We start from the raw sequence: 11,699 nt of genomic DNA on the forward strand, positions 1-11,699 counted from the left end.
CTCCGCTGATTAAAGTCGTAGGAACATGGGAATAGTCGAAATAACTTCCCATGAATGTTTGAAATCGGGAATAATGTATTTAATGTTTGGCAATGTTATTTTTATTTCAATGTAAAACTTAGAACTTTTTCATTAACAAAGCCTAGGATTTGAAAGCGAGCAGTGGCAACAACTTTCGAAATAAAGCAGATTGTCATCTCCAGTTTGCGAGGCTGTTGCCACTCGAAAAAAATGACGGCGAAAATAATCTTTTTTCCGAGTTTTTAATTAATATCTCTGATTTTAGCTACTTTTTTTGGGTAAAAAGGTGGACGTCGATCTTTTCTGGGACCCAGAAAAGAATCGTAGAAAGTTGGGTGACGATAGCTATAGTAGAGACTGAGTTATAAGAGGACAAACAAACAGACTTTCTTCTTTATAGATAAAGATCTTTCGGTCTCAAATGGGTGGTCTTCGAAAAGGTAGTTTATGCGACACGCACATACATTTCGGTTACGTATTTGTTATATTGCAAACGTTTCGAGATTTTAGTTAGTAGATGTCCTAGTTTATATTATTTTCATTAGCAATAAAAAAGAATGTGAATAATGCACTAGAAAACCTTTTAATTAATTCACAATGTGAATAAGATTATTTAAACAAACTCTACTCGTAGAGTTAATTAATCTTATTCAAAGATTTCAAGACACAGATTTGATTAGCTTTTTATCGTAATTATGTCCAAAAATTAATAAAATAAGGGGGAAAATTTTGCAATAATTGAATAATTTTGATTAATTGAATAATTATTAATTGTTTTGAATAATATATAATAATAATTGCTTTGTTTGTAGATACACTTAAATGGAAACAGCTTTTTTTCCCCCCATTTTTCTGCAAGTCTACAAACTTTAACGGAATTGAAACGCTCTCGAGTGTTGGCCTATAATAAGAAATAAGCGAAGTTTATGATTTATTACATGTAATGATGTGCATTTTTATTTATGCGTCAAAAAAACTTAATAAATTAGAAAAAGATACTAGGTAGTCATTATTTATTTTCAAATTTTGCAGCACTCGGCAAATTTTCTTTGCAAGCTTAGAAAGATTTCGTAACTTATTTATTAAAGTTAGTTATTTAATGACTAAAGTAATTAAGTAAAGTTAATAAATTAAAGTATGTTATTAATTAAACATATTCGAACAATTTTAAAGGCATGTTAGTCTGGAAATTTAATATTTAGCTGGCAATATGTTCGAATAACAAAATGTAACCAACAAAAACGTCTTAAAGGTACAAGATACAAGACTTTTTGATTTTAAATAGAGAATTAATGTTAAATTCGATTTTTTTTTTCCTTTTGCGCTATTATTACCGCTGTTTATGTATGTTTCGATGAATATTTAGTAAGGGAAATTTAAAATTTATTTAAAATGTTTTTCGTTTTGATAATAAAATATTGTGATTTTGTTAATAAGAATAAAATTGCCTAATCAGCTGTTTTCATATCGTACATTCGACACGCATGCAATTTGATTTGAAGATCTCCGGTTTTATTCCGGCGAAGACATATTAATTATGGTGGTGTCAACATTTGAAGATTTTAGTTATTTGAAGTTTGGAATTACATAATTTTCATCATCATTAGAAACGAACTTAAAAATTTATAAAGCGAGTTAATTAATTCGCAGTGTGATATAAATCTTATCCAGAGGTTTGAAGATTTTACAGATACCAAAAGATTAATTTTCATTTGTATTTACATCAGAAAACAAGTAAACTCCACATACCATGTACATTGCGAAAAAAAAAGAGGGGGGAGGGACAGTTCTATATCTTCCGTTCTACTGGGCGGATCGACAAAATTCAAATTGCGTTTTTCATGTCTCGAAAGCACAACTTAGGATATATATTAGATTTATATGTAGCATTAATTTAACAGAAAATAGGAGTTCTTCTGAAATAACATCCCAATTTTTTCCATATTTCGATTCTGCGATTCAAATCAGGCCTAGATATTAAATTTTGCAATTTTTAGTGAGAAATTTAAGAATTTATCTGGGTGCATTTTTTTCAGTTTGCGCCAAGAATAGTTGGCGAACTTCTTAATTTATAGCAACCTATTTTTCTTTCCTTCTTTTTATTGTACACCAGCGGGAAAAAAGTCATCTTTCATAGTACTTTCAAATAATTTTAAGGAAGTGCGTAAACTACATTTGGCGTTGTTATGGCTTAAAACAAATACGCCAAATTTCAAAACGCGCCAATCCGTAAATTCATGTATATCTGAGGAAATTCTGAATAAAGAACTCTTAATTTTTTTGCAGGTGTGCTTAGGAGTACATTTGCTTTGATGGTAAAAATTGTTTCGGTTATGATTCAAAAGTTTTTTCGAAAAATTTATAAAAATTATTCAAAAATATAAATTCTCAAAGTAAATCACAAAAAATGGGCGAATTTTATTTGGAACGAACCTAAATTTCGAAATATGAAAGGAAGAATCATATCACTTTAATAAAAAAAGAGATTGATAAATATTATCAAATTCAACTAACATTGAGGAGCTAAAATATTGAGAGCTAATTCTTTAAAAAAAGCTACCCCTGCGATTTTTACAAACCTTGGCAGTTTTGCAAAATTCGAGTCGTAGAATCGAAATATGGAAAAAATCTGTATCTTATTTCAGAAAAAGTTCGATTTTGTGTGAAAATACCTGCATTAGAACAATGCTATATGTAAATCAAATTCATATCCATGTAGAACTGTCTCCCTCTTTACTATTAATTTCGTTTTGGCATTTCGCATGGAAACTTTGAGGCTGTATCACATTTCCAATCTTTGCCACCATATATTATCGCTCTGTCTTATATTTAAAGAAATTGAATAATGAGGAATCTGCATAAATGGAATGTATGTTTCTCGCATAGTGATAAAACGACGGTACCTAGAGCCATCAAAATTTAAATAACGTAATCTTCCATAGAATATGGGCATGTGGAAACCCTAATTTGGATTTGAAATTTGTTTGCTTATGAAATTCAGATTTTGTAACACTTCAACAAGTTTTTGACTAAAAAAGTAAGCGATTTCAAAGCGATCAATGCCAACACTGTACGAAAAAAAAAAAAAAAAAAATTATCCGCAGCGCGCGAGACTGTGTCTGAAATTATGAAGATAGGCTCATTTTGAAATTAATTTGCGATATTGCCGATGAAGTGAATTTTATGTTTATATACGAATATGATATTTAATAAATAAAGTAATACATAAAACGTTAAAAAAATAACCCTTTGGAAGTAATTTAAGATCTGAAACCTTTCAAATTTTTCTTTTTGCGAAGTGTACAAGTTCATATTGTATAAAGAAAAGAAGCTCGTTGAATAATTGAAGTTGATTCTGAAGTAATGACTTTATGAGAAAATATAAATTTACTCACTTTGAAAAGAACACTTTTTTTTTTTTTTTTTTTTTTTTTTCCAGACTTAGCTGAGAAAACGAACAAACAAGAGCATCGTTTTCTTTCAATTTTTAAAATGAAAAATATATTTTTAAAATAGTATCCATTTTTTTTTTAATGTGAAACTGCTCCGAAATCTCCATTAAATTATTTAGTGATCGTCCTCATCACTAATCAATTTCCTCAAACACCACAATATATACTGTAATTTCATGAAAAACTGACAAAAAAAAAGAGGTTAAAAAGTCACCTGACACTATTCACAAACAATTGTACGAACCGAAGAATCTCCCCTCCCCCCACACGCTTCAGGAAAAAAAAACGGATACAATCGAACGAATAATCGGTGAATATCCTTAGATCAGAGAGAATCTGGATCAGAAATTGGAACAGAAATTACCTTTGAAGTATTCCCGTATATATATTGGATAACAGCTGGGTTTATTCGCGGGGGGGATGATAAACATCACTTACCTAACGTAACCGGCGGTTATGGTCCTCGTATTAACCACGGGTTCCCTCTTCGTCCCCCGGCGTTTGTTTCGGATGTCGGAGAAGCCGAAAAGCGCGGGGGCGCTGCGGCATCACGTGAGCACTGCGGCAGGTTGTTCGGAAGAAAGCGACATCTACCGATCGGAACTGAGAATGAGGCGGCGACGGAGCGTCCAGCGCAGGTCGATCTGATGAGCGACGGTCGCAAATACGACATTTAACCGCTTCCGCCTTTCATATTAACCTCTAAACCATGATTTCTTAAACTGTGGTTCGCGATCCCCACAGGGGTCTTGGGACCTGCAGCAGAGGGTCGCCAAAAATTTGACCAGTTTTGATATTTCTTTAACTTATAATTTTAGAATTACCAAATATTTTTAATCCAAAGGGGCTCTGTCCCTGAAGGACTATTGTTTCCGTTTTGCGATTTTGCGTTGAAAATTTTAAAAGGCTGCATCACTTTTCAAATCATTGCCACCAAATATCCTGTATTATATTTGAAGAAATTAAATAATGAAGAATGTGCGTAAATGCATGTATGCTTCTCGCATTGAGATAAAACAACGGTACATAGAGTCAACCAATTTTGAATGACGTCATCCTACTGCGAATATGGGCATCTGGAAGCCCAAATTTTAAATTTCTTTCCTTATCCATTTCATATTTTGTAAAACTTTAATGAATTTTTGATTAACAAATTCAACGATTTAAAAGCGAGCAATGGCAACACTCTACGGGAGGAAAAAAGAAATTTTTATCTCCAGCGCGCAGAACTGTTAATCGGAAATTCTAAAGATATGCTCATTTTAAAATTATTTTCCGACATTGCTGTTGAACCGAATTTTAAGTGCAAAGAACATGATATTTAATAAATAAAGGTAACACACAAAACGTTAAAACCGCCTCTTTAGACGTAATTTAAAATCTGAAACCTTCAGTTTTTTTCTTTTTTTTTTTTTACACAGTGTATCTGAAAATAGATAAAGATAAGACAATACAGGCAAATAAAAAAAAAAAAAAGACGAAAAACGTTTCGACGCATTCATATTATAATATAAACGTTCATTTTCCTTGCTTTGCACGCGACGCTGTCATTTCGTCTGTTACTTATTTAAAATTTTCACATTGTTCTATGTCTTAAAATTAGAAATTAAAGTTAATGACCTAAAACTGCAATAGTATATTACAGTACAAGTGAATAAATTGACAGTTTCACTCGCACGTGCGTCGGATTTGCGCTATGATTATAAGAGTCCCATAAAATTTTCGTAAATATAATGGGGTTCTGGGATAGCGAAAAAATCTCGGTGATGAAATCGGGTCTCGACTGAAAAAAGTTTAAGAATCTCTGTTCTAAACGAATTTCGTTTTTGATAACTTTGCTGTAACTTAATCATATTTTTTTTAACATTTTGAATAGGTTAAGAAGAACATTTACTAGGGATTTTTAACCAGAGGGAAAATTCATAGCGTCAGGTGGGTCAATGTTTTCAGCTTTTAATTTTGGATGTTAAGTATTCAGTTTTATTAAAGTTTTGGGACTTACATTTTCTATGCTTTTTTTTTTTTTTTTTTTTTTTTTTTTTTTTTTCCAATTTACCTCGTCAAAGAAGTATGTGGGGCCAAAAAGAAGTTGAGAAGCAATGAAATAGGTGTTATGGTATACTTAACATACGTTGCAATACATAAACTGCAGACATCTTTTAGCGTATGACAAGGCCTCCCAACCACTTCCTCAGATAGACCCCTTTACATTTTTCTGTATAAAATAAAGCATAATCATCACACAAATAATTACATATCAATAGCTTAAAGATAATAAGTATTAATTACACTAAGAATATGAACGAAAGTTTTAAAAATATTTATTAGATTTACGTTTTTATAATTTTTATTGTTATTGTTAGTCCAAAGGGGCAATTTCCCCAGAAGAATTATTAATTTCCGTTGGTTCACTACAAGTGTTGTTTCACTTTTCAAATTTTTGCCACCAAATATTATCGCCCCGTATTATATTTAAAAAAATTAAATAATGAAGAATCTGCACAAATGTGTGTACGTTTCTCGCATTGGATTAAAACAACGGTACCAGAGCCATCCAAATTTGAATAACGTAGTCCTCTTGCGAATGTGGGCATCTGGAAACCCAAATTTGAAATTTGAAATTTGTTTTATTATCGATTCCATATTTTGTAAAACTTTAACGAATTTTTGATTAACAAACTCAAGGATTTCAAAGCTAGCAATGGCAACGTTGTGCAGAAAAAAAACATTTTTATCTCCAGCGCGCGAGACTGTGTATCGCAAATTCTAAAGATATTATTCTAAAATTAAAAATTATTTTGCTATTATTAAAATTTCATTTTAAAATTATTTTGCGATATTGCTCTTGAACTGAATTTTAATAAATAAAGGTAACACCAAAAAAAAAAAAACATTAAAAAAAAAAGCCCCTTTGGGCGTAATGTAAAATCTGAAAGCTTTCAGATTTTTATATATATATTTTGAATTTTCTTTCAGTGCATTTAATTCGTATTTGCATATTTGTACTAGCATTTTATTTTCTCTCGCATTTATTATTTAAAACGTATTTTGTGCAGACATTTCATTAAGCTACCTAAACGCTGCAGGTGTTCTCACACTTAAAAAACTTCATAAACAAGTGACTTCACCTTATTTATATCATTTGCGTTCCAGATGAAGGTAGACTTATTTACTGCTGATGTGTTCCATCCTTCTAAATCCGGATCTTTTGTTCGCCACTGTTATGTCTTGGAGCAAAAGCAATTTTACTTTACATCTGACTGCCACTGGCTCCGACATAGCAATGTGAATACTCTACATCTAAAATTTTAAAACACCATTCCAGAATTTTAAATGTTTATTTAATAGAATTCCATTCATATATTTGCAATTTATACACTGTAAACACAAAAACAAAAATTTAAACTTATCTGCATCAGCGTGAATAAGCCTGGCCTAATATTCTGAACTCGACGCAACTTTAGGAGGAAAATTACCGCAAATTCAAACACAAGGATTTCATCCTTTCCAACGCAGATAATTTTCTAAATATATTTTACTAATATTCGCAGCGGGATAGCGGATTCCATTTCATTCACCCAAAACTCAAATGTTTTAACGCAATAATATCGCAAAGGAAAACATCGACTCAAAATCAAAATATTAAAATCTATAGAATATCATCCGCTGTTGCCATTCCAGCACTGCCAAATTTTTCTTCCTGCAGTTGTTGCCAGACTTATCCTCGCTGTATGATGAGAGGTACAACATCCTCCCACCCTGATTTTCTCAAAATCAGACATTGCACAAAGTTTTCTAACGTTACGAATAAAACAAAACAGTACTATGTATTAGTTTAGAAAACACATAAAAGAAACTCGGTTAACATACAATATATAGGACAGATCATACTAAAATGAGATCAATAAAGAATAAACTTCTAATTAAAGTCATTGCTAAAGAAAAGAGGATATAAGTCCAAAACGTCTATATTGTACATTATTTCTATGAGCATGTCCTTGGTTTTAAGAGTCTACCGTATCTAGATCTGTTTTCAGTTGCCAGAGTTAGCACAGGATCACTGGTAGTTGAAACTTCTAGTGGATACAGTTTTTTGATTGTTCTTACCAAATATCCACTGCTTGTTTTTACCTGTACCACTCTGGTAGCCCCATCTCTGCTACTGAATATTTTTACAATTTTGCCCATTGCCCACATTACATGTTTTTTATTGTCTAGGTTCTATGAGGACTACATCCCCCACCTTTAGGTTTTGACATGAAGCGCTTGCCTTCTGCACTAGTTGAGCAAGATATTCCTTGCGGAAGCGACTTCTCAGTTCTTGTCTCAACGTATTGCAGTAATTTACACGCACATTCAGTTTCTGGGAATCGATGTAATCCAGATCTGGTACCCCCACTTGTTTTATGTCTTGCAAAAACAGGGAAGGTGTCAGAGGTACGAGGTCTTCCGAATCATCATAGATGTATGTTAAAGGACGGTTGTTTAATATGGATTCAACATCACACAGGACGGTCAGTAACTCCTCGAAATTCACCGACGATCTCCCTAGAACTCGCAAGAGAAGAGTCTTGGTGGAACGAACTAAACGCTCCCACCATCCCCCCCACAGCCGTAGGGGGGGTGAATTTCCATTTTATTGGAAAACACTCGTTTCCTGTGATTTTTCTCGAATCCAGGCATCTCAGAGCATTGTCTGCTCCAGTAAAATTGGTTCCGTTATCTGAATACATTGTCGCAGGACGGCCTCGTCTGGCAGTGAACCGTCTCAGAGCCTGTAGAAACGTTTCGGTACTCAGAGAGGTGACAGGCTCCAGGTGAATTGCCCGGTATACGGCGCAGGTGAACAAGACGATCCAAGCTTTACTCTTTGGTCTCAGAAGTAAAGGTCCACAAAAATCGACTCCAGTTGTTTCAAAGACTGGCGAATCTCTTATTCTGTCAAGGGGTAACTGGATCGGAGGGGTAGATAAAGCCTTAGCGGTGAATCTCCTACATACTACACATCGACTTACGCAAGATCTTATATTACGTTTCGACGAAATGATCCAGTATCGCTCTCTTAACTTAGCAGCTAATATCTGCACTCCCGAATGACAGTTCTTTTCATGATACTCTCTTATGGGGCATTCAGTTAAGTAATGCTTGGACGGAAGCAACAGGGGATAAAGGAAGCAGAATTCATCATCACGTTCAATGATTTTAGTTTTAACTCTGAGGACTCCGTCGTTGTCTCTCACTACCAGCAATCCATGGACGGAATCTCCTTTCTCTTGAAAGTGCTTCCTTTGCTCTAAACTCCACAAAAATGTTTCGGCGTTAGTTTTTTCTTCTACTATTAAGGTATCCGAAGAATACGAGGGCTTCTTTAGGAACTTATTAGTAAAGCGTAGAATCCAGCAGAATACTCGAATTATTTTAGAAAAACGTTTGTACCACTCAGAATCTTCTAATTTTATACTCAAATTGACAATTACTCCCTTCTTAATTTCTGCTGCAACAGAATTTTCGTCTGGAGTAAACTCAAAATCTGGCCATTCTTTCGGAGAGCTTTTCAGAAATTCGGGGCCCTCCCACCAATTTCATTGCCGCAAATGTTCAGGCGTACAGGCACCAGATGCCACATCTGCCGGATTCAATTTCCAAGGGATATGTCTCCAACATTCCTGCTTCGAGAGTTTCCGAATCTCCTTTACTCTATTATTCACAAATACTCCCCAGTTTTCGTCTCGTTGTATCCAGCTAAGAGCCACATTAGCGTCTGTCCAGTAATATATCGAGACATCGACTAAGCACAGGGTTTCAACAGTATACCTTGCCAAGCGTGCACCTAGAACACAGGCTAGCAACTCCAAACACGGAATAGTTATTTCCTTTAAGGGCGATACGCGTGATTTTGCTATGACGAATTTCATGAAAACTTCGTCTTCTTCCTTACTTCCCAAGAAAATGACAGTTGCATAAGCGGCTTGACTGGCATCGCAAAAGACGTGCAGAGTCCATGAAGCCTTAATTCCATGACCCATGCGACGGTAATTTAAGGCTGGAAAGACTTGGCAACCTTTCGTACCATCTCTCAAATCTTGTTTGAAGTTCATCTGGTAATGGCTTATCCCAGGTCGATTTTGTTGCCCAAGTTTCTTGAAGAATTAATTTCGCAGGTAATATGACAGGCACAAAGAAACCTAGCGAGTCAAAAACAGCATGGATTAGAAACAATAGTCTCCTCTTTGATAAGTCTCTTTTAACGATTTCTCTTTCGACGGATATTGTAAGGCTGTCATCTCGTCGGTCCCACTGCAAGTCTAGAACTGCGGAGACTGGATCACTATCTTCAGCTGCTAGTTCTTGATCACCATATTGATTAAAAGTCCACATTCGAAGACCCATTTTGGCTTCTGCCATAATAGTAATCGACTGGCACATAAAAACCTTTAGCTCTTCGTTATCATCGACTGACGTGACACAATTGTCAACATAAAATGATTTGTCAAGTTTATTCGCAACAGCTTTGAATTCAGGTGAAACGTGGAACAAATGAAATGAAATCACAGCTGCCAATAAATAGGGGCTACTAGTTAACCCAAAAACAACCCTCTTGTGACGAAACACTTGAATTCTATTATTTACCCACCACAAAAACTTTAAGTAATTTTGATCCTCACGCTCTACCTCAATCTGTAAAAGGGCCCGCCTAATATCGGATGTTACACCAATTGCCTTTTCCTTAAACCGCATTAGAATGGCTGAGATTTCTTCTACAAGGTTTGGACCTTTTATCAAGTAGTCATTTAGCGAAAGCGAGCCAACGACTTTGCTCGACGCATCGAATACAGGCCTAATCTTGGTAGTGAGGCTACCTAATTTTATTATTGGCTGGTGTGGTAAATAATGCCCTCCGTCATTCTTTACTGATTTTGGGACAATTTCTATGACATCTTCCGCTAGCCATTCATTAAATACTGTACTATACTCATCAAATTTATTTAATTTTCTCAATTTTCTCGTAGTAGCAAAAAGCCTCTTTTCTGCAATATGCCAGTTAGAGGGAATATCAGGAGGGAATTTTAGAGCCCAAGGTAAACTCACGCAATATCTACCATCTCCGGTTCTGCGAAGGCCCCTAAGAAACTGCTCTTTCCCTGCTTGATCTTCTGCGACCCTGGAAATGCTTTGCGCATCATCTGCAATGCCGATAGTTTCTAACTTCCACATAAAGGAAGGTTACATGTCTTGAATAAGAAGATTAGTTACTAACATAGATGGGGTACCCTCAAAACTTTGGATAATCGTTCTTTTCGATTCCCCGCACAGCGTCCATCCCAGTTTAGTATTTATGGCTGTCAAACCACTCTCAAGCTGAATTACTTCACCAGTAAGTATTTGCCCGTAAATATCACGCCCTATGAGGGTTTCTTTTTCCGGGTGACCCTCATCGACATTTGAAATCCAAGTTCTGTGTCTTTTTAATTCCTTCAATAACGGTCCTTTAGGTATGCGTGGTATGCCTTCACAAATGGTATTTTGAACCAGAAAACTAAATTGGCACACTTTGTTTTTCCCAACCGGGCTTAGACCTATAGAATATCTCTTGTGAATTTTTGACTTAGTCCTTGTTCCGCCAAATAACGCGTGAGTTAAAGTTTCAGAGGAAGTGCTTTTCAGATTTAAAGCTTCAGCTGTGGATTGTAAAACGTAAGATCGTTGGGATCCACAATCCAAGAGGCACCTGACCACCTTCTTTACACTGCCTACAACTATTTCAATCATTAACGTCATAAGAGTGACTTCATTCATACATAAGGGAGAAGACGTACTTTGTACCATTACTAACTCGTTTCGGTTTTCCTTATTGTCAGCATTGTTTTCTGATACCTCCGGGCATAAATTTATAGGGTGAGATCGCCTACACAAATAGCATTGAATAAACTTTGGACACTTCTTCGCAAAATGCCCTGGTTTAAGACAGGGGAGGCAGCATTTTAATTCTCTTAATTTGTCTAATCTTTCCTTTAAGCTCATCGATCGAGCTGTAAAACATTCTTTGCTTTCGTGAGATTTTTCGCAAAAAAACACATTTTTGGTCTTTGGTAGCAACTAGACTTGCTGCGCTAGCGATTGGTTTTTTTATCTTAACTTTTACATCTTTAGAATGTTCATTGCGCGAAGTAGAAGAAATTTCAAATCCAGACCTGGCTAGTTTAACTCTCTGCTCTCCTTCGACAT

General features: G+C 35.0%; 1 protein-coding gene across 1 annotated transcript in view; it reads right to left on the reverse strand.

Moving 5' to 3' along the window:
- LOC118194141 (intermembrane lipid transfer protein VPS13A-like) overlaps positions 1 to 4,026 on the reverse strand; it is a 483,044-nt gene extending 479,018 nt beyond the window's left edge. The window contains exon 1 of the mRNA XM_085810380.1: positions 3,912 to 4,026. The gene's annotated coding sequence lies outside the window, so the exon portion shown is untranslated. The remainder of the gene's footprint in view (positions 1 to 3,911) is intronic.
- Between the last annotated feature and the right edge of the window lie 7,673 nt (positions 4,027 to 11,699).

This window comes from Stegodyphus dumicola, chromosome 2, assembly GCF_044657685.1.
Source record: "Stegodyphus dumicola isolate Sdum_Otavi_A_Nest chromosome 2, ASM4465768v1".
In the NCBI taxonomy this organism is placed as follows: Eukaryota; Metazoa; Arthropoda; class Arachnida; order Araneae; family Eresidae; genus Stegodyphus; species Stegodyphus dumicola.